The sequence below is a fragment of the Scyliorhinus torazame genome, chromosome 13, assembly GCF_047496885.1.
Source record: "Scyliorhinus torazame isolate Kashiwa2021f chromosome 13, sScyTor2.1, whole genome shotgun sequence".
Lineage (NCBI taxonomy): Eukaryota > Metazoa > Chordata > Chondrichthyes > Carcharhiniformes > Scyliorhinidae > Scyliorhinus > Scyliorhinus torazame.
Window position 1 is genome coordinate 220,242,506 of NC_092719.1, and position 24,617 is coordinate 220,267,122.

The window sequence follows — 24,617 nt, forward strand, 5'->3', positions numbered from 1 at the left end:
TAACTTTGTTTGAAGCCTACTTGTGACAATCAGCGATTTTCATTTCTTTTCAAGTTACTGTGAAAATCCCCAGTCGTCACATTCCGGCAGTTCGCAATCCCTTTTTCCTTCATTCTTGTTCAAAGAACTAAGAAAAGTACAGCACAGGAACAGGCCCTTCGGCCCTCCAAGCCTGCGCCGACCATGCTGCCCGACTAAGCTATAACCTTTTTCACTCTGGGGTCCGTGTCCCTCTATTCCCATCCTATTCATGTATTTGTCAAGATGCCCCTTAAATGTCACTATCGTCCCTGCTTCCACCACCTCCTCCGGCAGCGAGTTCCAGGCACCCACTACCCTCTGCGTAAAAAACTTGCCTCGTACATCTACTCTAAACCTTGCCCCTCTCACCTTAAACCTATGCCCCCTAGTAATTGACCCCTCTACCCTGGGAAAAAGCTATCCAATCATAAATGTTGATGCCATTGCTGCTTCCACCACTACTGCTGTATTTACTTTTGAAAACAATTTAGAGTGCCCACTTCGTCTTTTCCAATTCAGGAGTAAGTTAGCGTGGTCAATCCACCGACCCTGCACATCTTTTTGGGTTGTGGGGGCGAAGCCCACGCAGACATGGGGAGAATGTGCAAACTCCACACGGACAGTGACCCGGAGCCGTGATCGAACCCGGGTCCTCGGCGCTGTGCTAACCACTGCGCCGCCATGCCGCCCCACTTTAGCTCGCTGGGCTAAATCGCTGGCTTTGAAAGCAGCCCAAGGCAGGCCAGCAGCACGGTTCAATTCCCGTACCAGCCTCCCCGAACAGGCGCCGGAATGTGGCGACTAGGGGCTTTTCACAGTAACTTCATTGAAGCCGACTTGTGACAATAAGCGATTTTCATTTCATTCATATTTGAAATGTATTGAAATGAAACTTCATTGAGTGTAATCAGCACTGAGCTATAATGAAGCGATTCGAGGCTTGATTTTATGAAGTGATTTCACAGAACTGACAGTGCCATTCGACCCATCGCGTCTGCACCAACCCTTGGAAAGAGCACCCTACCCAAGCCCACACCTCCACCCTATCCCCTTTAACCCCGTAACCCAACCTAACCTTATGGACACTAAGGGCAATTTATCATGGCCAATCCACTTAACCTGCACATCTTTGGACTGTGGGAGGAACCGGAGCACCCGGAGGAAACCCACGCACACACGGGGAGAACATGCAGACTCCACACAGACAGTGACCCAGCGGGGAATCGAACCTGGGACCCTGGCTCTGTGAAGCAACAGTGCTAACCACTGTGCCGCCGTGCTGCCCCATTCAGGCAGGAGAGTGAGAGGTGGAGAGTTTTGGGTTCGGTGTGTGTGGGGGGGTGGGGGGGGTGGATTCCAGAGCTTTGGGGCCAAAGTCTGCTGAAGGCTCAGCTGGAAATAGTGGAGAGTCTCAAATCGGGTTGGTCAAGGGGCAGAAATTGCAGGCGGATGTCGGACTGGAGCATGTTACAGATCGGGGCAGGCGAGGCCACGACGGGGCTGAACACCAAGGTGAGAATTTTAAAATTGAAGCATTGCTTCGAAGAGGAACCAATGTGGACCCAGGAGCCACGGGCGAATGGGATTTGCCGTCAATTGGGATACAGGCAGCAGATTTTTGGATGACCCTAAGTTTATGACGGCTGGAAAATGAGACTCTGGCCAAGGGAGCTTTGAAATAGTCACATCTACCGCCACGAACACTTGGGAGCGAATCCCAGAGCCTCACAACTCTGTGCAAAGAAATTTCTCCTGAACTCAATTCAAATTCTTTCACATTTAATCTGCTGTCTATGGCCCCTCGTGGCTGACTCCTTGATTACTGGAAACAGACTGCTTCTATCTTTCATATCCTGGTCTTTCATCATTTTGAAACAAAATCCCGCTGTATTGTCCTGTAATCTGTAAGAAAAACAGAAAAAGCCGGAAACATTCCGCAGGTTCTGGTGGCATCTGTTGGGGGGGGGGGCAGAAGCTGGTAATGTTTCAGGTCTGTGACCCCTTGTCATAAAATGTTGGTGTTTTAAGAGGATATGAGCATGTCCAGGATGAGAGAGAGTGGGGGGAGGAGGGGAGGGAAGAACAAAAGGAAACGTCTCTAATAGGGCAGAAGTCAGAAGAGATTAAATGACAAAAGGGATGATGATGTGAGGCTGAAGGGAGTGATAATGGGACAGGTTCCCCAGTATTTTCCTTTTGTCTCATAATCTATCTCATCGGAACAAAAAACAGATTTACCTCCTTCTCGTTTTTAAATTACTTCACGGGTGTCATGATATGCACTCAATCACATAATGAGATACAGACAGGCAGCGACAGACACCCAGTACAGCCAATCAACACACAGGACAGAACACAACCAATCACCAGGCAGAACACTAGAGGGGGGTTTCCCACTATAAACACAGGAGGCATCAGCACTCCGCCTCTTTCCACTGGTGACAACTGTAGTGACAGTCAGGGTGTATATATCAGTTAGCACCTTCTACACATGGCTCAGAGCTAGTCTGGTCTAGTTAGTTAGAGTTAGCACACTTAGAGTAGCAGAGTGTCAACCCACAGCAAGCTGTGTGCACTGTTACAGAAGTTCAATAAATCGTATTGAACCAACGTCTAAGTTTGGAGTCTACTTTCCAGTACAGCTGCATCCAGTTGCAGTCCGTGTTGCCCCAGGGTGAATAACACGACAACGGGCTGCGGGTGTCACAAGTCAGGGCAACATCCGTCGCCCATCCCTAATTGCCCACGAACGGAGGGTCTGGCTGGACCATTTCCGTGGGGTGGGGGGGGGGGGGGGGCGGTTAAGAGTCAGCCACATTGCTGTGGGCTGGGAGTCACATATCGGCCAGACCGGGTAAGGATGGCAGATTTACTTCCCGGAGCGACGTGGCTTCAAGGTTACCATTACTGAGACTGGCTTTATGTTCTCGATTTATCAATCAAATTAAAATTCCACCCGCTGCCGTGGTAGGATTTGAACCCAGCGACAGTGAAGGAACGGCCGATATATTTCCCAGTCGGGGTGGTGAGTGACTTGGAGGGGAACCTCCAGGTGGTGGGGTTTCCAGGTATCTGCTTACCTGCCGAGATGGTCGAGGTCTTGGGTTTGGAAGGACGGTGATGGTTCAAGAAAGGATGGGCAATAAATGCTACCCACATACCGTGAAGAAATAAATAAGAATAAACAACTTCTCCCAGCTCCACAGGGATTCCCAGCATCATGGAAAGCCAGTGGGATTGCTCACATTCCGGAGTGGGATTTCAAATGTGGAGATAAATTCCAGAGCAGCTTGTTCTGATTGAGTGGGAAGAGGGCAGCCAGGAAAACAAGACAGACCAAAACAAAGGGAACTCACAGCTTCGGACAAAGAACAGAAAGATTGACATTTCCACCGCACCTATCACAACTTCAGCGGGTCACAAAGCACTTTGCAGCAAATGAAGCAACTTTTACAAAGTATTTATGGCTGCAGCCAGGAAACATGATACTCAGCAAGATTCCACAAAAGGAAAGACAATTCATTGCATGCAAATAATGTATATTTAGCCCATGCTGTACCTGTCCTGGGAGTGTTTGATGGGGACAGTGTAGAGGGAGCTTTACTCTGTATCTAACCCCGTGCTGTACCTGTCCTGGAGTGTTTGATGGGGACAGTGTAGAGGGAGCTTTACTCTGTATCTAACCCGTGCTGTACCTGTCCTGGGAGTGTTTGATGGGACAGTGTAGAGGGAGCTTTACTCTGTATCTAACAACGTGCTGTACCTGTCCTGAGTGTGTTTGATGGGGACAGTGTAGAGGGAGCTTTACTCTGTATCTAACCCCGTGCTGTACCTGTCCTGAGTGTGTTTGATGGGGACAGTGTAGAGGGAGCTTTACTCTGTATCTAACCCCGTGCTGTACCTGTCCTGGGTGTGTTTGATGGGGACAGTGTAGAGGGAGCTTTACTCTGTATCTAACCCCGTGTTGTACCTGTCCTGGGAGTGTTTGATGGGGACAGTGTAGAGGGAGCTTTACTCTGTATCTAACCCCGTGCTGTACCTGTCCTGGGAGTGTTTGATGGGGACAGTGTAGAGGCAGCTTTACTCTGTATCTAACCCCGTGCTGTACCTGTCCTGGAGTGTTTGATGGGGACAGTGTAGCGGGAGCTTTACTCTGTATCTAACCCCGTGCTGTTCCTGTCCTGGGAGTGTTTGATGGGAACAGTGTAGAGGGAGCTTTACTCTGTATCTAACCCCGTGCTGTTCCTGGCCTGGGAGTGTTTGATGGGGACAGTGTAGAGGGAGCTTTACTCTGTATCTAACCCCGTGCTGTACCTGTCCTGGGAGTGTTTGATGGGGACAGTGCAGAGGGAGCTTTACTCTGTGTCTAACCCCGTGCTGTACCTGTCCATGGCACCATGGTGTCAATGCCCTTGGCGAGCAGGCCAGGCTCTGCATGTCTCGGCAATGCCCACGTACATCTGCGACACGGTAACCAGGGCATCTGCAACCAGGGCATTCCCTGGCGCGCCTCAACAATGCCCACCTGACACTGGGACATGCTCCGCAGCACCTCAGAAAGGTCCACCTGCATCAGGGACACCCCCCCCCCAGCCACCCGGGCATGCTGCCTCACTTCGGGTCAAAGAATCAGAAGAGCAGCTGGAGGCAGAAACACAGCCCCAGGTTGTCAAGAAGGCAAATTGTCTGTTGGTCTTCATAGCGAGAGGATTGGATGTAGGAATAGGGATGTTTTACTGCTATTGTACAGGGCATTGGTGAGGCCACACCGGGAGTATTGTGAGCAGTTTTGGTGACCTTATCTGAGGAAGGATGTTCTTGCTCTCGAGGGAGCGCAGCGAAGGTTTACCAGACTGATTCCAGGGATGGCGGGACTGTCACATGAGGGGAGACTAAGTGGGTTAGGATTCTATTCATTGGAGTTTAGAAGAGTGAGAGGGGATCTCACAGAGTCTGATCAGGGATATGGGGAGGTGGATTTGAGATCAGGAAGAGATCAGCCATGATCTGATTAAATGGCGGAGCAAGCTCAAAGGGCAGAATTGCCGACTTCCGCAACTAATTCCTATGCTCCTAAAAACGTCTAAAATTCTAATCCAATATTCATTGGAGTTTAGAAGGGTGAGAGGGGATCTCATAGAAACTTACAAATTTCTAACAGGACTAGACAGGGTAGATTCAGGTAGTGTTTTATAATAATAATCTTTATTGTCACAAGTAGGCTAACATTAACACTGCAATGAAGTTACTGTGAAAAGCCCCTAGTCGCCACACTCCGGCAACTGTTCGGGTACACAGAGGGAGAATTCAGAATGTCCAATTGACCTAACAGCACGTCTTTCGGGACTTGTGGGAGGAAACCGGAGCACCCGGAGGAAACCCACGCAGACACGGGGAGAACGTGCAGACTCCACACAGACAGTGACCCAAGCCGGGAATTGAACCTGGGACCCTGGCGCTGTGAAGCAACAATGCTAACCACTGTCCTACCCGAGGATTATGTTCAATGGAGTTTAGAAGAGTGAGAGGGGATCACATAGAAACTTAGAAAATTCTAACAACGTAGATTCAGAAAGAATGTTCCCGATGGTGGGGGAGACCAGAACTAGGGGTCATAGTTTGAGGATAAGGGGTAAACCTTTTAGGACTGAGGTGAGGAGAACTTTCTTCACCCAGAACGTAGTTGAGGCGAAGACCTTGTGTAATGTCAAATTGGAATTAGATATAGCTCTTGGGGCTAAAGGGATATGGGGGAAGGCAGTATCAGAGTATTGAACTTGATGATCAGCCATGATCATAATGAATGGTGGAGCAGACTCGAAGGGCCGAATGGCCTCCTCCTGCTCCTATTTTCCAACTTTCTAAGTCCCCTCAGATCCTTTGATCTACGAGACTTCTGTTCACATTAGAAGAGAAATAGCTTTCAGTAGGCTCCACCAAGAGAAGTGCTTTCACCTTCTCTTTCTCTTAGCAGAAAGCACTTAACTACTTTGAACAAGAACAAAGAACAAAGAAATGTACAGCACAGGAACAGGCCCTTCGGCCCTCCAAGCCCGTGCCGACCATGCTGCCCGACTAAACTACAATCTTCTACACTTCCTGGGTCCGTATCCCTCTATTCCCATCCTATTCATATATTTGTCAAGATGCCCCTTAAATGTCACTATCGTCCCTGCTTCCACCACCTCCTCCGGTAGCGAGTTCCAGGCACCCACTACCCTCTGCGTAAAAAATTTGCCTCGTACATCTACTCTAAACCTTGCCCCTCTCACCTTAAACCTATGCCCCCTAGTAATTGACCCCTCTACCCTGGGGAAAAGCCTCTGACTATCCACTCTGTCTATGCCCCTCATAATTTTGTATACCTCTATCAGGTCTCCCCTCAACCTCCTTCGTTCCAGTGAGAACAAACCGAGTTTATTCAACCGCTCCTCATAGCTAATGCCCTCCATACCAGGCAACATTCTGGTAAATCTCTTCTGCACCCTCTCTAAAGCCTCCACATCCTTCTGGTAGTGTGGCGGCCAGAATTGAACACTACACTCTAAGTGTGGCCTAACTAAGGTTCTATACAGCTGCAACATGACTTGCCAATTCTTATACTCAGTGCCCCGGCCAATGAAGGCAAGCATGCCGTATGCCTTCTTGACTACCTTCTCCACCTGTGTTGCCCCTTTCAATGACCTGTGGACCTGTACTCCTAGATCTCTTTGACTTTCAATACTCTTGAGGGTTCTACCATTCACTGTATATTCCCTACCTGCATTAGACCTTCCAAAATGCATTACCTCACATTTGTCCGGATTAAACTCCATCTGTCATCTCTCCGCCCAAGTCTCCAAACAATCTAAATCCTGCTGTATCCTCTGACAGTCCTCATCGCTATCCGCAATTCCACCAACCTTTGTGTCGTCTGCAAACTTACTAATCAGACCAGTTACATTTTCCTCCAAATCATTTATATATACTACAAACAGCAAAGGTCCCAGCACTGATCCCTGTGGAACACCACTGGTCACAGCCCTCCAATTAGAAAAGCATCCTTCCATTGCTACTCTCTGCCTTCTATGGCCTAGCCAGTTCTGTATCCACCTTGCCAGCTCACCCCTGATCCCGTGTGACTTCACCTTCTGTACTAGTCTACCATGAGGGACCTTGTCAATGGTCTTACTGAAGTCCATATAGACAACATCCACTGCCCTACCTGCATCTTAGTGACCTCCTCGAAAAACTCTATCAAGTTAGTGAGACACGACCTTCCCTTCATAAAACCGTGCTGCCTCTCACTAATACGTCCATTTGCTTCCAAATGGGAGTAGATCCTGTCTCGAAGAAGTCTCTCCAGTAATTTCCCTACCACTGAAGTAAGGCTCACCGGGATTATCCTTGCTACCCTTCTTAAACAGTGTAGTTCCCGGGATTATCCTTGCTACCCTTCTTAAACAGTGTAGTTCCCGGGATTATCCTTGCTACCCTTCTTAAACAGTGTATAGTGAGGACCTGCCAATCATATCTAGATGTTTATTAATATTGTGGTTAGCTTCGAAGCAGGGTACTTGATATGCTGACAAGCTTAAAGGGAAATGGAAATAAACAATTCAGACACCAGCCTCTCTGAAAGCTATTATCCTGTCAGTTACAGCCTACTGAAAGCTATTTCACTTTGAAAGTGAATAGAAGTCACGGCGCCAAGGACCCGCATTCATTCCTGGTCCCAGGTCACTGTCTGTGTGGAGTTTACACATTCTCCCGTGTTTGCATGTGTTTCACCCACACAACCCAAAGATGTACAGGTTAGGTGGATTGGCCACACTAAATTGCTCCTTAATTCCTCCGACATCTCATATCCCCTCCAATATCTAATATTCAATATCAAATATCTTTTATCCAAATCCAATATCTAATATCCAATATGTAATATCCAAATCCAATATCAAATATCTAATATCCAATATTAAATGTCTAATATCCAATATGTAATATCCAAATCAAATATCATATCTAATGTCCAATATATAATATCTTAGATCAAATTTCTAACATACAAATCCAATATCTTATATCTAATATCAAATGTCTAATGCCAATATCCGATATCCAATATGCGATATTCAATATCTAATATTCAATATTCATTAGGCCAATGCTCTATATGCCTTGAGTTTCATCTTTCAACTTCCTTAATATATAGAGTGATATTTTTAATTTTACCATCGAAACAAATCGTTCCTGAGTCAAGAAATCTTTCTCAGACACTTTGTTGTTTTCCTGATTTTCCCACTTTGCTGTGGACGGACGTTTGACTGGTAACTGGTGCTGGTTTCTCCTTTTCAAAACAAGGTCATTGGTGGCATCATCCGAGGGTGACGGTGGCACCAGGCGAGGGTGGCACCAGGCAAGGGTGGCACCAGGCGAGGGTGACGGTGGCACCAGGCAAGGGTGACGGTGGCACCAGGCGAGGGTGACGGTGGCACCAGGCGAGGGTGATGGTGGCACCAGGCGAGGGTGAAGGTGGCACCAGGCGAGGGTGACGGTGGCACCAGGCGAGGGTGAAGGTGGCACCAGGCGAGGGTGACGGTGGCACCAGGTGAGGGTGACGGTGGCACCAGGCAAGGGTGACGGTGGCACCAGGCAAGGGTGACGGTGGCACCAGGCGAGGGTGATGGTGGCACCAGGCGAGGGTGAAGGTGGCACCAGGCGAGGGTGACGGTGGCACCAGGCGAGGGTGAAGGTGGCACCAGGCGAGGGTGACGGTGGCACCAGGCGAGGGTGACGGTGGCACCAGGCGAGGGTGACGGTGGCACCAGGTGAGGGTGAAGGTGGCACCAGGCGAGGGTGAAAGTGGCACCAGGCGAGGGTGACGGTGGCACCAGGCGAGGGTGACGGTGGCACCAGGCGAGGGTGGCACCAGACGAGGGTGACGGTAGCACCAGGTGGGCATGAAGGTGGCACCAGGTGAGGGTGATGGTGGCACCAGGCGAGGGTGATGGTGGCACCAGGCGAGGGTGGCACCAGACGAGGGTGGCACCAGACGAGGGTGACGGTGGCACCAGGCAAAGGTGGCACCAGGCGAGGGTGGCACCAGGCGAGGGTGGCACCAGGCAAGGGTGGCACCAGACAAGGGTGACGGTGGCACCAGGCAAGGGTGGCACCAGGCAAGGGTGGCACCAGGCGAGGGTGACGGTGGCACCAGGCGAGGGTGATGGTGGCACCAGGCGAGGGTGACGGTGGCACCAGGCGAGGGTGGCACCAGACGAGGGTGACGGTAGCACCAGGCGGGCATGAAGGTGGCACCAGGCGAGGGTGATGGTGGCACCAGGCGAGGGTGATGGTGGCACCAGGCAAAGGTGGCACCAGGCGAGGGTGGCACCAGGCGAGGGTGGCACCAGACGAGGGTGACGGTGGCACCAGGCGAGGGTGGCACCAGGCAAGGGTGGCACCAGGCGAGGGTGACGGTGGCACCAGGCGAGGGTGATGGTGGCACCAGGTAAGGGTGGCACCAGGCGAGGGTGACGGTGGCACCAGGCGAGGGTGGCACCAGGCGAGGGTGACGGTGGCACAGAGTGAGTTATAATGGACAGGGAAATAGACAGTCAATGTTTCTGGAGGAGGTGTGAATGCAGAATGATGAATAACTCTCGTGTGATCTTTCGTACACATTTCTTCTTTCTCTCTCCCGGTTTCTTTGCATTGTTTAGTTTTCCCTTTGCCTGTGGTTCCAAAGCACAGTTTCTGATTGTTACTCTACTCTCTTCCCTTTTATTTATTTTTGTATTAATATTTATGCGTCCTCTTCCGCCTGAACCCAAATTGTCCCAATAATATCTGTGTCAGAGTCACCCTATTGAATAGCCGCTTATAAAATTAGCTATTGACAGATTGATGCCTAAATCTGATTTGTGATAAGTTTAATTGCATTGAACAGTTGGGACCAAACTGAGTGACTATTTTCCAGTCCCTAAACATATAGATTGATGTTTCTATTTCAATGTTTCTGCCCAAGTAATTATCAAGCTCCCCGGAGTTCTGCGAGTTAATTTCTTGAGACTATAATGAGTCCAATTAATTATTTCAGTCTGTTAATCAGATCAGCTCCGTTCTTCTCCAGCCTTGTTTTAATATCATCATTAGAATATGATAGAATAGACTTCAGTTAAGGTGGAGAGGCTGGAGGAGCTGGCATTGTTCCCCTCAGAACAGTAAACCCTGAGGGGAGATTTGATAGCGGCGTTGAGAGGTTTTGATGTATGTGGTAGTCAAGTCACCACTGTTGTATTGTCTTGTATATACTGCACTGCATACGAGGGTATTACGATAAGGCCCCAGTACTACAGGTACGGGGGTAGATCCCTGCCTGCTGGCTCCGCCCAGTAGGCGGAGTATAAATGTGTGTGCTCCCCGAACAGCAGCCATTTCGTCAGCTGCTGTAGGAGGCCACACATCCCTGTGTAATAAAGCCTCGATTACTCTCTACTCTCGTCTCGTTGTAATTGATAGTGCATCAATTTATTACACAGAGATTTGACAGAGATGGGCCTCCGCATCAAGCCGGATCGCCTGCAGCTGAATCCTCAAGCAGACAACGGCAAAAAGGACTTCGAACATTGGCGAGCTCGCTTTGAAGCTTACATCGGGTCTGCGCCAGACCCAATCCCAGAAGCACAGAAGCTCCAGATTCTGTACACGCGGCTGAGCTCCGATGTCTTTCCCCTCGTCCAGGACGCGCTGACCTACGCAGAAGCCATGGCGCTACTGAAGGAGAACTACGCTCAGCAGACCAACAAGATCTACGCCAGGTACCTCCTATCCACGCGGCACCAACTTCCCGGTGAGTCTGTGGAGGATTTCTGGCGTGCCCTGCTCGCCCTGGTGAGAGACTGTGACTGCCAGGCCGTTTCGGCCACTGAACATTCGAACCTGCTAATGAGAGACGCGTTCGTTACGGGCATAGGGTCGGCCGACATCCGCCAGCGCCTCTTAGAAGGGGTTACGCTTGATCTCGCGGCGAACAAAAAACTAGCGCTCTCGCTCACAGTCGCCTCACGTAACGTACAGGCGTATGCCCCCGACCTCACGGCCCATCCCTCCTGGGCATCGTGGACCCCGCCAGCGGCCACCCCATTGTGGACCACATCAGCGACCGCCCCCAGCCAACCCCACGCCTGCGCCACGCGGCAGCCAACCAACCCCGGGGGACCCAAGTGCTACTTCTGCAGACAGACAAAACACCCCCGGCAGCGCTGCCCGGCGCGGAGCGCGCTCTGCAAGGCCTGCGGCAAGAAAGGACATTTCGCTGCAGTGTGCCAGGCCCGCTCGGTCGCCGCTATTGTCCCGGCGCCCCCCGCGTGCGGCCAGTGGGCGCCGCCATCTTCCTCGCCTCAGACCACGTGCGGCCCGTGGGTGCCGCCATCTTGCTCCATTCACAACACGTGCGGCCTGAGGGCGCCGCTATCTTCCCCACCTCAGGACCCCTGCCCGTGGGGCACCTCATCGGGCTGCATATCGCCTGCTACTGCCGCCGACCAGCCGCGTCTCACCTCAGTCACGATCGACCAGTCCCGACCGCACAACCTCGCGACCCCGTCGACAAAGGTGAAGGTCGACGGGCATGAGATATCCGGCCTTCTGGACTCCGGGAGCACTGAGAGCTTCATCCACCCCGATACGGTAAGGCACTGCTCCCTCGCGGTACACCCCATTAACCAAAGAATCTCCCTGGCCTCCGGATCCCACTCCATGGCGATCCGGGGATACTGCATCGCCATCCTCAACGTCCAGGGCATAGAATTCAGCGGCTTCCGGCTCTACGTCCTCCCCAACCTCTGCGCTGCCTTGCTACTCGGCCTGGACTTCCAGTGCAACCTCCAGAGCCTAACCCTGAAATTTGGCGGGCCCCTACCACCCCTTACTGTATGCAGCCTCGCGACCCTTAAGGTCGACCCGCCTTCCCTTTCTGCAAACCTCACCCCGGATTGCAAACCCGTCGCCACCAGGAGCAGACGGTGCAGCGCCCAGGACAGGACCTTCATCAGGTCTGAGGTCCAGCGGCTGCTGCGGGAAGGTATCATCGAGGCCAGCAACAGCCCCTGGAGAGCCCAAGTGGTAGTGGTGAAAACCGGGGAGAAAAACAGGATGGTCGTTGACTACAGTCAGACCATCAATCGGTACACGCAGCTCGACGCGTACCCCCTCCCGCGCATATCTGATATGGTCAATCAGATTGCACAGTACCGGGTCGTCTCGACAGTGGACCTGAAATCTGCCTACCACCAGCTCCCCATTCGCAAGGCGGACCGCCCGTACACTGCGTTTGAAGCGGACGGCCGCCTTTACCACTTTCTTAGGGTTCCCTTCGGCGTCACTAACGGGTTCTCGGTCTTCCAACGGGAGATGGACCGAATGGTTGACCGGTACGGACTGTGGGCCACTTTCCCGTTCCTGGATAACGTCACCATCTGCGGCCACGACCATCAGGACCACAACGCTAACCTTTCCAAATTCCTCCACACCACCAAACTCCTCAACCTAACCTCCAAGAAGAAGAAGTGCGTGTTCAGCACGAACCGATTAGCCATCCTCGGCTATGTGGTTCAGAATGGAGTTCTCGGGCCTGACCCCGATCGCATGCGCCCCCTCATGGATCTCCCCCTTCCCGACTGCCCCAAGGCCCTCAAACGATGCCTGGGGTTCTTTTCACACTACGCCCAGTGGGTCCCTAACTATGCGGCAAGGCCCGCCCACTCATCCACTCCACCGGTTTCCCACTGATGGCCGAGGCTCACCAGGCCTTCAACCGTATCAAGGCCGCGATGTCGAGAGCGATGCATCAGACGTCGCTCTGGCCGCCCCCCTCAACCAGGCAGGCAGGCCCGTGGCATTCTTTTCCCGCACCCTCCATGCCTCTGAAATTCGGCACTCCTCTGTCGAAAAGGAGACCCAGGCTATCGTTGAAGTTGTGCGGCACTGGAGGCATTACCCAGCCGGCAGGAGATTTACTCTCCTCACAGACCAACGGTCGGTAGCCTTCATGTTTAACACACAGCGGGGTAAGATCAAAAATGATAAGATCTTGTGGTGGAGGGTCGAGCTCTCCACCTTTAATTACGAGATTTTGTATCGCCCCGGTAAGCTGAACGAGCCCCCCGATGCCCTGTCCCGAGGTACATGTGCCAGCGCACAAGTGGGCCGACTCCGGACCCTGCACGACGATCTCTGTCACCCAGGGGTCACCCGCTTTTATCACTTCATTAAGGCCCGCAACCTGCCCTACTCCATCGAGGAAGTCAGGGCGATCACCAAAGACTGCCAGGTCTGTGCGGAGTGCAAGCCGCACTTCTACCGGCCAGACCGTGCGTGCCTGGTGAAGGCCTCCCGCCCCTTTGAACGCCTCAGCGTGGACTTCAAAGGGCCCCTCCCCTCCACCGACCGCAACACGTATTTTCTCAAACGGTCGACGAATATTCCAGATTCCCCTTCGCCGTCCCATGCCCCGATATGACGTCTGCCACCGTCATCAAAGTCCTCAACAGCATCTTCGCTCTGTTCGGTTTCCCCGCCTACGTCCACAGCGACCACCAGCTACAACCCCCGGGGAAACGGGCAGGTGGAGCGGGAGAATGGGACGGTCTGGAGGGCCGTCCAGCTGGCCCTACGGTCCAGACATCTCCCGGCCTCCCGCTGGCAGGAGATCCTCCCCGACGCACTTCACTCCATTCGGTCGCTCCTGTGCACGGCGACTAACAAAACCCCCCATGAACGTCTCTTTGCCTTCCCCAGGAAGTCCACCTCCCAACGTGGCTGGCAGCTCCAGGACCCGTCCTCCTCCGCAAACATGTGCGGCTCCACAAGGCGGACCCGTTGGTTGAGAGGGTACAGCTACTCCATGCGAACCCGCAGTACGCCTACATAGCGTACCTCGACAGCCGCCAAGTCACAGTCTCCCTCAGGGACCTGGCACTAGCTGGGTCCCCCCCCACCTCTGCCCTGGCGCCACCCTCCCTTCCCCCAGCGCACCCCACCACAGCCCCCGCTCCAGGACAATCCGTCCTCCCCTTGGTCCCACCCGGGGATGAAGAGGATGTCGACATGCTCCCGGAGTCACCGACGACTGAGCCGACGCCTGACTCGCCACCAGCACTGCGGCGATCGCAACGGCGGATCAAGGCGCCCGACCGTCTAAATTTGTAACCTTCTCTGAAATTTTAACAACAACCTCTATGTAAATAGTTTTCTAGCACCCCCGCTGGACTCATTTTTAACAGGGGGTGAATGTGGTAGTCACCACTGTTGTATTATATTGTATATACTGCACTGCATATGAGGGTATTACGGTAAGACCCCTGTACTACAGGTACGGGGGTAGATCCCTGCCTGCTGGATCCACCCAGTAGGCGGAGTATAAATGTGTGTGCTCTCCGAACTGCAGCCATTTCGGCAGCAGCTGCAGGAGGCCACACATCTCTGCGTAATAAAGCCTCGATTACACTCTACTGTCGTCTCGTCGTAATTGATAGAGCATCAGTAGAGTAACTAAGGAGAGCTGGAGAAAATTTCCCTGAACTCAGCAAAGTCCGTTAACGGGTGCAAACTCTGGAGCTTGGCCATCAAGGGCAATGGTGGTTTTTCCACCATAAAGTGTGCTCCCAACATCATAAATTATTCATTCAAACTCTCTTGCTGGCTGGTCAGCCTCTGACTCACCCCCCCGCACCCCCGCCCCACTGTAACATCGGACCTCCACTACTCTGGACACCATACATAAAGGGTGCCTTTGCACAGTGCTCGCAGTCTCTCAGCTTAGCAAACCAATGGCTTCCAAGGGGAGGAAACATGCCAGATTCACCACCCTCTGGCTGAAGAAATTCCTCCTCATCTCTGTTTTAAAGGATCGTCCCTTTAGTCTGAGATGGTGTCCTCTGGTTCTAGTTTTTCCTACAAGTGGAAACATCCTCTCCACGTCCACTCTATCCAGGCCTCGCAGTATCCTGTAGGTTTCAATAAGATCCCCCCTCATCCTTCTAAACTCCACCGAGTACAGACCCAGAGTCCTCAAACATTCCTCATACGACAAGCTCTTCATTCCAGGGATCATTCTTGTGAACCTCCAGAGCAGCACGGTGGCACAGTGGGTTAGCACTGCTGCCTCATGGCGCCGAGATCCCAAGTTCGATCCCGGCTCTGGGTCACTGTCCGTGTGGAGTTTGCACATTCTCCCCGTGTTTGCGTGGGTTTCGCCCCCACAACCTAAAAATGTGCAGGGTAGATGGATTGGCCACGCTAAATTGCCCCTCAATTGGAAAAAATGAATTGCTAAATTTATAATAATTTAAAAAAATTCTTGTGAACCTCCTCTGGACCCTTTCCAAGGCCAGCACATCCTTCCTTGTCCAAGTCCTTCTGCAGCCCCCCTGCTTCCTCAATACTACCTGTCCCTTTACAGATCTTTGTATCATCTGCAAACTTAGCAACAGTGCCTTCAGTACCTTCTTCCAGATCATTAATGTACATTGTGAAAAGATGCGATCCCTGAGGCACACCACTAGCTGCCATCCTAAAAAAGACCCCTTTATCCCCACTCCCTGCCTTCTGCCAGTCAGCCAATCCTCTATCCATGGGCCTTAAACCCTATGCCCCCTGGTGACTGACCCCTCCACCCTGGGAAAGAGCGCCTGTCCATCCACTTTATCCATGCCCCACATAAGCTTGTAGACCTCTTTCTAATGAAAACAGTCCAAATCTATTCAGCCTCTCCGCATAGATAACACCCTCCAGACCAGGCAACATCCTGGTAAACCTCCTCTGCACCCTCTCCGAAGCCTCCACACCCTTCTGGTAGTGTGGCAACCAGAATTGTGCGCAATATTCCAAGTGCGGCCTTACCAAGGTTCTATACAACTGCAGCATGACTTGCCAGTTTTTATACTCGATGCCCTGTCCAATGAAGGCAAGCATTCCGTATGCCTTCTTGACTACCTTGTCCACTTGTGTTGCCACTTTCAAAGATCTGTGGGCCTGCACGCCCAGACCTCTCTGACTTTCTATATTCCTACGAGTTTTGCCATTTACCATCTATGTTAGACCTACCAAAATGCATTACCTCACATTTGTCCGGATTAAACTCCATTTGCCATTTCTCCGCCCAAGTCACCAACCTATCTGTGTCCTGCTGTATCCTCTGACAATCCTCAACACTATCTACCACCCCACCAACCGTAGTCATCCGCAAACTTACTAATCAGACCAGCTACATTTTCCTCCAAATCGTTTCTGTACACTACAAACAACAGCGGCCCCAGCACAGATCCAAGCGGAACACCACTGGTCACAACCTTCCATTCAGAAAAACACCCTTCTTCTGCCACCCTCTGCCTTCTGTGACCGAGCCAGTTCTGTATCCATCTTACCACCTCACCTCTGATCTCGTGTGACTTCACCTTTTGTACCAGTCTGCCATGGGGCACCTTGTCAAAGGCTTTACTGAAGTCCATGTAAACAACATCCGCCGCCCTCAATCATCTTTGTCACCTCCTCAAAAAACTCGATCTAGTTAGTGAGCACGACCTCCCCTTCACAAAACCGTGCTATCGCCAATGAGTCCATTTCCGAATGGGTACAAATCCTGTCCCTGAGAATTCTCTCCAATAATTTACCTACTACCGACGTGAGGCTTCACCGGCCTATAGTTTCCAGGATTATCCCTGCTACCTTTCTTAAGCAGCGGGGCCACATAAGCTATATGGAAGATATGAAGGATCAGAGATGGACTGAGGTTGTATGAAAAAATGAACATCGCTTATTGTCACAAGTAGGCTTCAAATGAAGTTACTGTGAAAAGCCCCTAGTCGCCACATTCCGGCGCCTGTTCGGGGAGGCTGGTACGGGATTGGACAGTGATGGACGGGAATGAGTGATGGACAGTCCGGGACATCACGGGCAGACCTGCACGATCCATTCATTCTTGTTGCCAACCAGCAGAACATTCAGCGAGTGAAGCTTGTGCTGTTGACACACTGGCCTGCTTGTTGCCACGGAGATCTAAGTGCCACACGGGTACAGTCAATGGCACTCTGCACCTGTGGGAAGCTACAGCTCTCCGCAAATCCCAACATTCTTGTGTTTTTACTCAGCTGCAGGAATGGCAAGCGCTGTACTGGGTTCAGCGAGGCACCTCTGAGTGACAGCTTGCTGGCAATCTCGTCCATTAGATCCTGCGTGGACCAGCTGGCAGATGTGCACGCGGACATCTTCAAACTCTCCCTACCCCGTTCCAGGGTCCTCACCTGCTTCAAGAAGACCACCATCATACTGGTGCCAAAGAAGAACCAGGCAACGCGCCTCAATGACTACCGTCAGGTGGCCTTGACGTCGATCATTATGAAGTGCTTCGAGAGGTTGGCCATGAGACACATCAACTCCATACTCCCAGAACGCCTTGATCCACTGCAATTCGCATACCGCCGCGACCGGTCCACAGCAGACGCCATCTCCCTGGCCCCACATTCATCCCTGGAGCATCTCGACAACACGGACTCCAACATCAGACTCCTATTTATTGACTACATAATCCCAGCCAAGCTCATATTAAAGCTCCAAAACCTCGGACTTGGCTCCTCCCTCTGCAAATAGATCCCCGGCTTCCTGACCCACAGACCACAATCAGTAAGAATAAACAACACCTCAATGATAGTCCTGTGGTAAACCACCGTGTTCCTACATTAAGGGTTATACGGTAGAACCTGCACTACAGGGTCACCGGGGCCCCTGCATGCAAGCTCCGCCCAGGAGCCGGGTTATAAATATGCGTGGCCTCCAGCTCGCAGCCATTTCGTCAGCTGCTGTAGGAGGCCACACTTCAGATACTAATAAAGCCTCAGTTTGAATTCAACTTCGTTTCCAGCCAAATTGATCGTGCCTCAAGTCCTCAATACCGGAGCCCCGCAAGGCTGCACATTTAGCCCCCTACTATACATAAGACTGCGTGGCAAAATTTGGCTCTAACTCCATCTACAAGTTTGCTGATGACACGAGTGTAGTGGGTCGGATCCCGAATAACGATGAGTCCGAATACAGGAGGGAGATAGAGAACCTAGTGGAGTGGTGCAGCTACAACAATCTCTCCCTCAATGTCAGCAAAACTAAAGAGCTGGTCACTGACTTCAGGAAGCAAAGTACTGAACACACCCCTGTCAGCATCAACGGGGCCGAGGTGGAGATGGTTAGCAGTTTCAAATTCCTAGGGGTGCACATCTCCAAAAATCTGTCCTGGTCCACCCACGTCGATGCTATGACCAAGAAAGCACAACAGCGCCTATACTTCCTCAGGAAACTAAGGAAATTCGGTATGTCCACATTGACTCTCACCAACTTTTACAGATGCACCACAGAAAGCATCCTATCGGGCTGCATCACAGCCTGGTATGGCAACTGCTCAGCCCAGGACGGCAAGAAACTTCAGAGAGTCGTGAACACCGCCCAGTCCATCACACGAACCTGCCTCCCATCCATTGACTCCATCTACACCTCCCGCTGCCTGGGGAAAGCGGGCAGCGTAATCAAAGACCCCTCCCACCCGGCTTACTCACTCTTCCAACTTCTTCCATCGGGCAGGAGATACAGAAGTCTGAGAACACGCACGAACAGACTCAAAAACACTTCTTCCCCACTGTCACCAGACTCCTAAATGACCCTCTTATGGACTGAACTGATCTCTACACATCTTCTCTACTGAGCAGTACTACACTGCGTATGCTTCACCCGATGCCTGTGTCTATGTAGTTACATTGTGTATTTTATGTTTGCCCTATTATGTATTTTTTTTCATGTACGGAACGATTGCCTGGACTGTACACAGAACAATACCTTTCACTGTACCTCGGTACACGTGACAATAAACAAATCCAATCCAAAAACTCCAGGAGGTTTGGTAAACATGATTTGCTTTTCATATGAATCCATGTCAACTTTTTCTTATCCCATTGATATTTTCTAAGTTTCCTGTTATCACATCCTTTATAACCGACTCAAGCACTTTCCCGACTACTGATGTTGGGCTAACAGGTCTGTAATTCCGTTTTCTCCCCCCATCTAATTTAAATATCGGGGTTACGTTTGCCACCCTTCAATCTGCCGGAACTGTTCTAGAATCTACAGTATTTTGGAAGATGGCAACAAATGCACCCTTTATTTCCTCTGGGTGTAGCTGAAGGTCCACACCAAGTCGTCACCCCTAGGTGCCTCACTAGACCCAGGGCCAAGAGTGAGTGCGGTTGGAGGAATTTTGTAAAGGGTCTAGTTTGAGGACGATGGTGACAGCAGCATTGCCAATGGCTCCGAGTAGGTATTCAGGGAGCCCGGTGGTGCAGTCCATGGTGAAGATATGGAATCAGTTGAGGCATTTTAGGGTGGAAGGGATGTCGGTGCTAATGCCGCTGTGCGAGAATCATGGGTTTGAGCCGGGGGGGATGGATAGTGTATACAGGAGGTGGAGGGAAGTGGGGCTGGTCAAGTGAGGGATTTGTATTTGGAGGAAGGGTCCGCCAGTCTGGAGGAGCTAAGGGAGAGGGTAGAGCTGCCGAGGGGTAATGAGTTCAGGTATCTACAGGTTAGGGACTTTACGCGAAAGGTCTGGAAGGGGTTCCATAGATTGCCGGGATACACCCTGCTGGAGCGACTGCTGCTTCCGGATGTGGAAGGGGAGGGAAGAATTGGGGATATATATATAAGTGGCTAGGGGAGCAGGATGGCGAGTGGGTGGTGAAGATCAAGGAGAAATGGGAAGCGGAGTTGGGAGGAGAGATCAATTGGGGAGTATGGAGTGAGGCACTGCGAAGGGTAAACGGGACCTCCTCTTGTGCAAGGATGAGCCTAATAGAGTTTAAGGTGGTGCACAGGGTGCATATGACTCGGGCGAGAATGAGTGGGTTCGCTCAGTGGGTAGCAGATTAGTGTGAGAGGTGTGGGCGGGGGCCAGCGAATCAGGCACATGTGTTTTAGGGTTGTGAAAAATCGGGAAGATTCTAGGCGGGAGTGTTCGCGGTCTTGGCCAGGATAGTGGAGGAGGGAGTGGACCCGGACCCTTTGGTGGCGATATTTGGGGTTTCAGAGAAGCCGGAGCTCATGGAGAGGAGGAAGGTCGATGTCTTGGTCTTCGCCTCTCTGATTGCATGGCGGTAAATGTTGCTGGAGTGGCGGTCGGCATCGCCACCGGGGGTAGCGGCTTGGTTGGGTGACCTGTAGGGCTTCCTGCAGTTGGAGAAGATAAAGTACAAGTTAAGGGGCCCAGCAGGGGGGTTTGAGAAAAGGTGGGGGATGTTTGTGACCGTGTTTGAGGAGCTGTTCGTCGCAGGGTGGGGGGAAAAGACCGGATAGTTGATTGTTGGGAAGTATGTTTTCCAGGGTATTAACTTGCTGTAACCTGTTTTGATACATATTTGTAATAAAATACATTTTTTTTAAAAGAGCGGGTGTGGTTTATTTGGATTTTATGATGAAGTCCCACATAAGAAATTTGTGTGAAAATTAAAGTGCATGTTGCTTTGATGATGGTGAACAAACCCTGGAATTATACACCGAAATATTGGACTTCAAAAACGATCTGCGTTTTCTATTTTCAGAATGGACACAGACACTGAAGATGCCGAGACTGGGTAACGAACCCCGAAGGGAATCGCTGCAGGAGGTCTCTCAGAAACAGTGGGACTCCTCCCTGTGCTTCCAGCTGATGGTAATTCTAAAAGAATCCAAAGGCTGATTGCCATATCTGGTAAAGACAAAGAGACATGGTGGCTAGCTCATCCAAAGACCTGGGTATAATTGCCCAGACCGACTAGTGGACTCCAGTTCGAATACACAAAGACAGGGGTAAAAAGCTAGCTGAGAGAGCTGCCCAGTGTCTATCTGTCAGTCTGTGTGTGTGAGCTTGTGCCTTTGTGTGTGTGGGTCTGCCTGTGAGTGCGTGTGAGTGTGTGTGTGACTGTGTGGGTATGTGTGTGACTGTGTTGGTGTGTGTGTGACTGCGTTGGGGTGTATGTGTGACTGTGTTGGTGTGTGTGTGGCTGTGCGTTGGGGTGTGTGCGTGACTGTATTGGTGTGTGTGTGACTGTGCATTAGGGTGTATGTTTAACTGTGTTGGTGTGTGTGTGACTGTGCGTTGGGGTGTATGTGTGACTGTGTTGGTGTGTGTGTGGCTGTGTGTTGGGGTGTGTGCGTGACTGTATTGGTGTTTGTGTGGCTGTGTGTTGGGGTGTGTGTGTGACTGTATTGGTGTGTGTGTGACTGTGCATTGGGGTGTATGTGTGACTGTGTTGGTGTGTGTGTGACTGTGCGTTGGAGTGTGTGTGTGATTCTGTTGGTGTGTGTGTGACTGTGCATTGGGGTGTGTGCGTGACTGTATTGGTGTGTGTGTGGCTGTGCGTTGGAGTGTGTGTGTGATTCTGTTGGTGTGTGTGTGGCTGTGCGTTGGGGTGTGTGCGTGACTGTATTGGTGTGTGTGTGGCTGTGCGTTGGGGTGTATGTTTAACTGTGTTGGTGTGTGTGTGACTGTGCGTTGGAGTGTGTGTGTGACTGTGTTGGTGTGTGTGTGACTGTGCATTGGGGTGTATGTTTAACTGTGTTGGTGTGTGTGTGACCGCGTTGGGGTGTGTGCGTGATTGTGTTGGTGTGTGTGTGACTGTGCATTGGGGTGTATGTGTGACTGTGTTGGTGTGTGTGTGACTGTGCGTTGGAGTGTGTGTGTGATTCTGTTGGTGTGTGTGTGTGACTGTGCATTGGGGTGTGTGTGTGGTTGTGTTGGTGTGTGTGTGACTGTGCATTGGGGTGTGTGTGTGGTTGTGTTGGTGTGTGTGTGACTGTGCATTGGGGTGTATGTGTGACTGTTGGTGTGTGGGTGTGACAGTGAGTGGATGACTGCGGCATGTGTGTGAAAGAGACTGTGTGTGAGACTGTCACTGTGTGTGGTGTGTGGGTGGGTGGGAGTGTGATTGTGTGTGTATATGTGTGTGTGACTGTGTGTGAAACTGTTACTGTGTGTGTATGACTGTGTGGTGTGTGGGTGGGAGTGTGTGTGATTGCGTGCGCGTGTGCGCGATTGCGTATGTGTGATTGCATGTGTGATTGTGTGTGCGATTGCGTGTGTGTGACTGTGCGGGTTTGTGGGTGGGAGTGTGTGTAATTGCGTGTGTGTGCGATTGTGTGTGTGATTGCGTGTGTGTGATTGCTTGTGTGCGATTGTATGTGTGTGTGAGACTGTCACTGTGTGTGGGTTGGAGTGTATGTGATTGTGTGTGTGAGATTGCATATGTGCAATAGCGTGTGTGCGATTGCGTGTGTGTGATTGTGTGTGTGCGTGATTGCGTGTGTGTGATTGTGAGTGTGTGTGCGATTGCGTGTGCATGATTGTGTGTGCGTGTGTGTGATTGCGTGTGTGTGATTGCGTGTGTGTGATTGCGTGTGTGTGTGCGATTGCGTGTGCATGATTGTGTGTGTGTGTGTGTGATTGCATGTGTGTGATTGCGTGTGTGTGATTGCGTGTGTGTGTGCGATTGCGTGTGCATGATTGTGTGTGCGTGTGTGTGATTGCGTGTGTGTGATTGTGTGTGTGCGTGATTGCGTGTGTGTGATTGCGAGTGTGTGTGCGATTGCGTGTGCATGATTGTGTGTGCGTGTGTGTGATTGTGTGTGTGTGATTGTGTGTGCGTGATTGCGTGTGTGTGATTGCGAGTGTGTGTGCGATTGCGTGTGCATGATTGTGTGTGCGTGTGTGTGATTGCGTGTGTGTGATTGCGTGTGTGTGATTGCGTGTGTGTGCGCGATTGCGTGTCCATGATTGTGTGTGCGTGTGTGTGATTGCGTGTGTGTGATTGCGTGTGTGTGGTTGCGTGTGTGCGTGTGTGCTCTGAGAAAAGCAGCTGGAAATGTGCCACACCCAGAATGGTACAGTGAATGAGGCAGGAACATCTCAAACTGTGAAAGAGGCTCAGCTAGCAAAGGTTGCAGCTGGAAACAGTCCAGATTCTCTCTGCCAAGCTATAGAACGCCTGAACAAAGGAACCATCTACTGGCATTAACCTGTACGAGCTCCAACATGTCATCGTCGCCTCCCCACAATCAAGGACTGATGCGTATAACTTTTTTTTATTCAATCATGGGACGTGTGCCAGTATTTATTGCCCATCCCTGAGGGAATGTGGATCTGGAGTCACATGTAGGCCAGACCCGGGAAAGCCGGCAGATTTCCTTCCCTAAAGGACATTAGTGAACCAGATGGGTTTTTACAACAATCAACAACGGTTTCATGGTCATGTAAGACCTTCCTTTGTTCACATTTTAAAAATGTTAATGTTATTATTTTCGGTCCATAGACCCATGAGCGGAATGTGCCTTTAAGCAGAGGACTCAAGCTGAAGCAGACTGCTTGTCAGGACAGTGTGTTCCCAGATTTTGTGTTTTGGAGTGGAGGACAGACTCGTCGGCGCTGAGTGAATCTTCGGAACCCGTTTTAGAGGAAGTCGGCCTGAGTAGCTAACTGGCAACCTGTGCACTGGCCAGGGACAATTTTCTGCCTGACAACAGTCAGTGATTGGTTCCTGTGTGATGTTTTTGAGAGAACTAGGCAGGAGTGTGTCGACCTTGGAAGGAGAATGAACACACTCACTCTCTCGCTCTCTCTCTCTTGCTTGCTGAAGTAAAGGACTTCTTTATTGTTCTAAAACCAGTGAGTGCCGGCACATCCTTCGCGGTGAACTTGAACTAATCCCGAATCCACAGGGAAAGTAGACAACCTTAACAGAGAAAACCATCTCAGGCCTAGAAGGAAGAAGTACCAAAAAAGTACCTGAAAGCTGAACTTCAGAAAGACATTAACCAGAAGGCATCCCATTGGGTCAAAGTTTCCACAGAAGTGTTTGGTCGGACTTCATTAATTGAGGCTCAGAAGGCAGATCCAGAGTTACGTAGATTAGCACAGTCAGCGCTGCGTGGGATACAGAGTGCTATTAGGTTAAGAACAGAGTTCTGATGAGGAAGTGGAGACATCCTCATAGATTTGCAGATGAGGAGTGGACGATTGTTGATCAGGTAGTGGTACCGACGGAAGTAGGGAAATACTGCGGGGGTCACACGAGATTCCAATGGCAGGACATGTGGGAATTCGGAAAACTCAGGCATCAGTCAACAGATACTTTTCCCTTGGTCAGGACGGCATAAGGATATAGTACGATTCTGCAGAACCTGACATACTTGTCAGGTAATAGGTAAAGGGGCAGCACGGTGGCGCAGTGGGTTAGCACTGCTACCTCACGGCGCCGAGGTCCCAGGTTCGATCCCGGCTCTGGGTCGCTGTCCGTGTGGAGTTTGCACATTCTCCCCGTGTGGGTTTCGCCCCCACAATCCACAGAGTGCAGGGTAGGTGGATTGGCCACGCTAAATTGCCCCTCAATTGGAAAAAAAGAATTAAGTACTCTAAATTTATTTTTAAAAATAGGAGCAGAAGGATGCCATTAGCCCTTCGAGTGAAGGTAAACCTTCACTGCTCTGCCTCTATAGCAAGAACTCGCGGCAGCACAGTGGTTAGCACTGTTGCTTCACAGCACCAGGGTCCC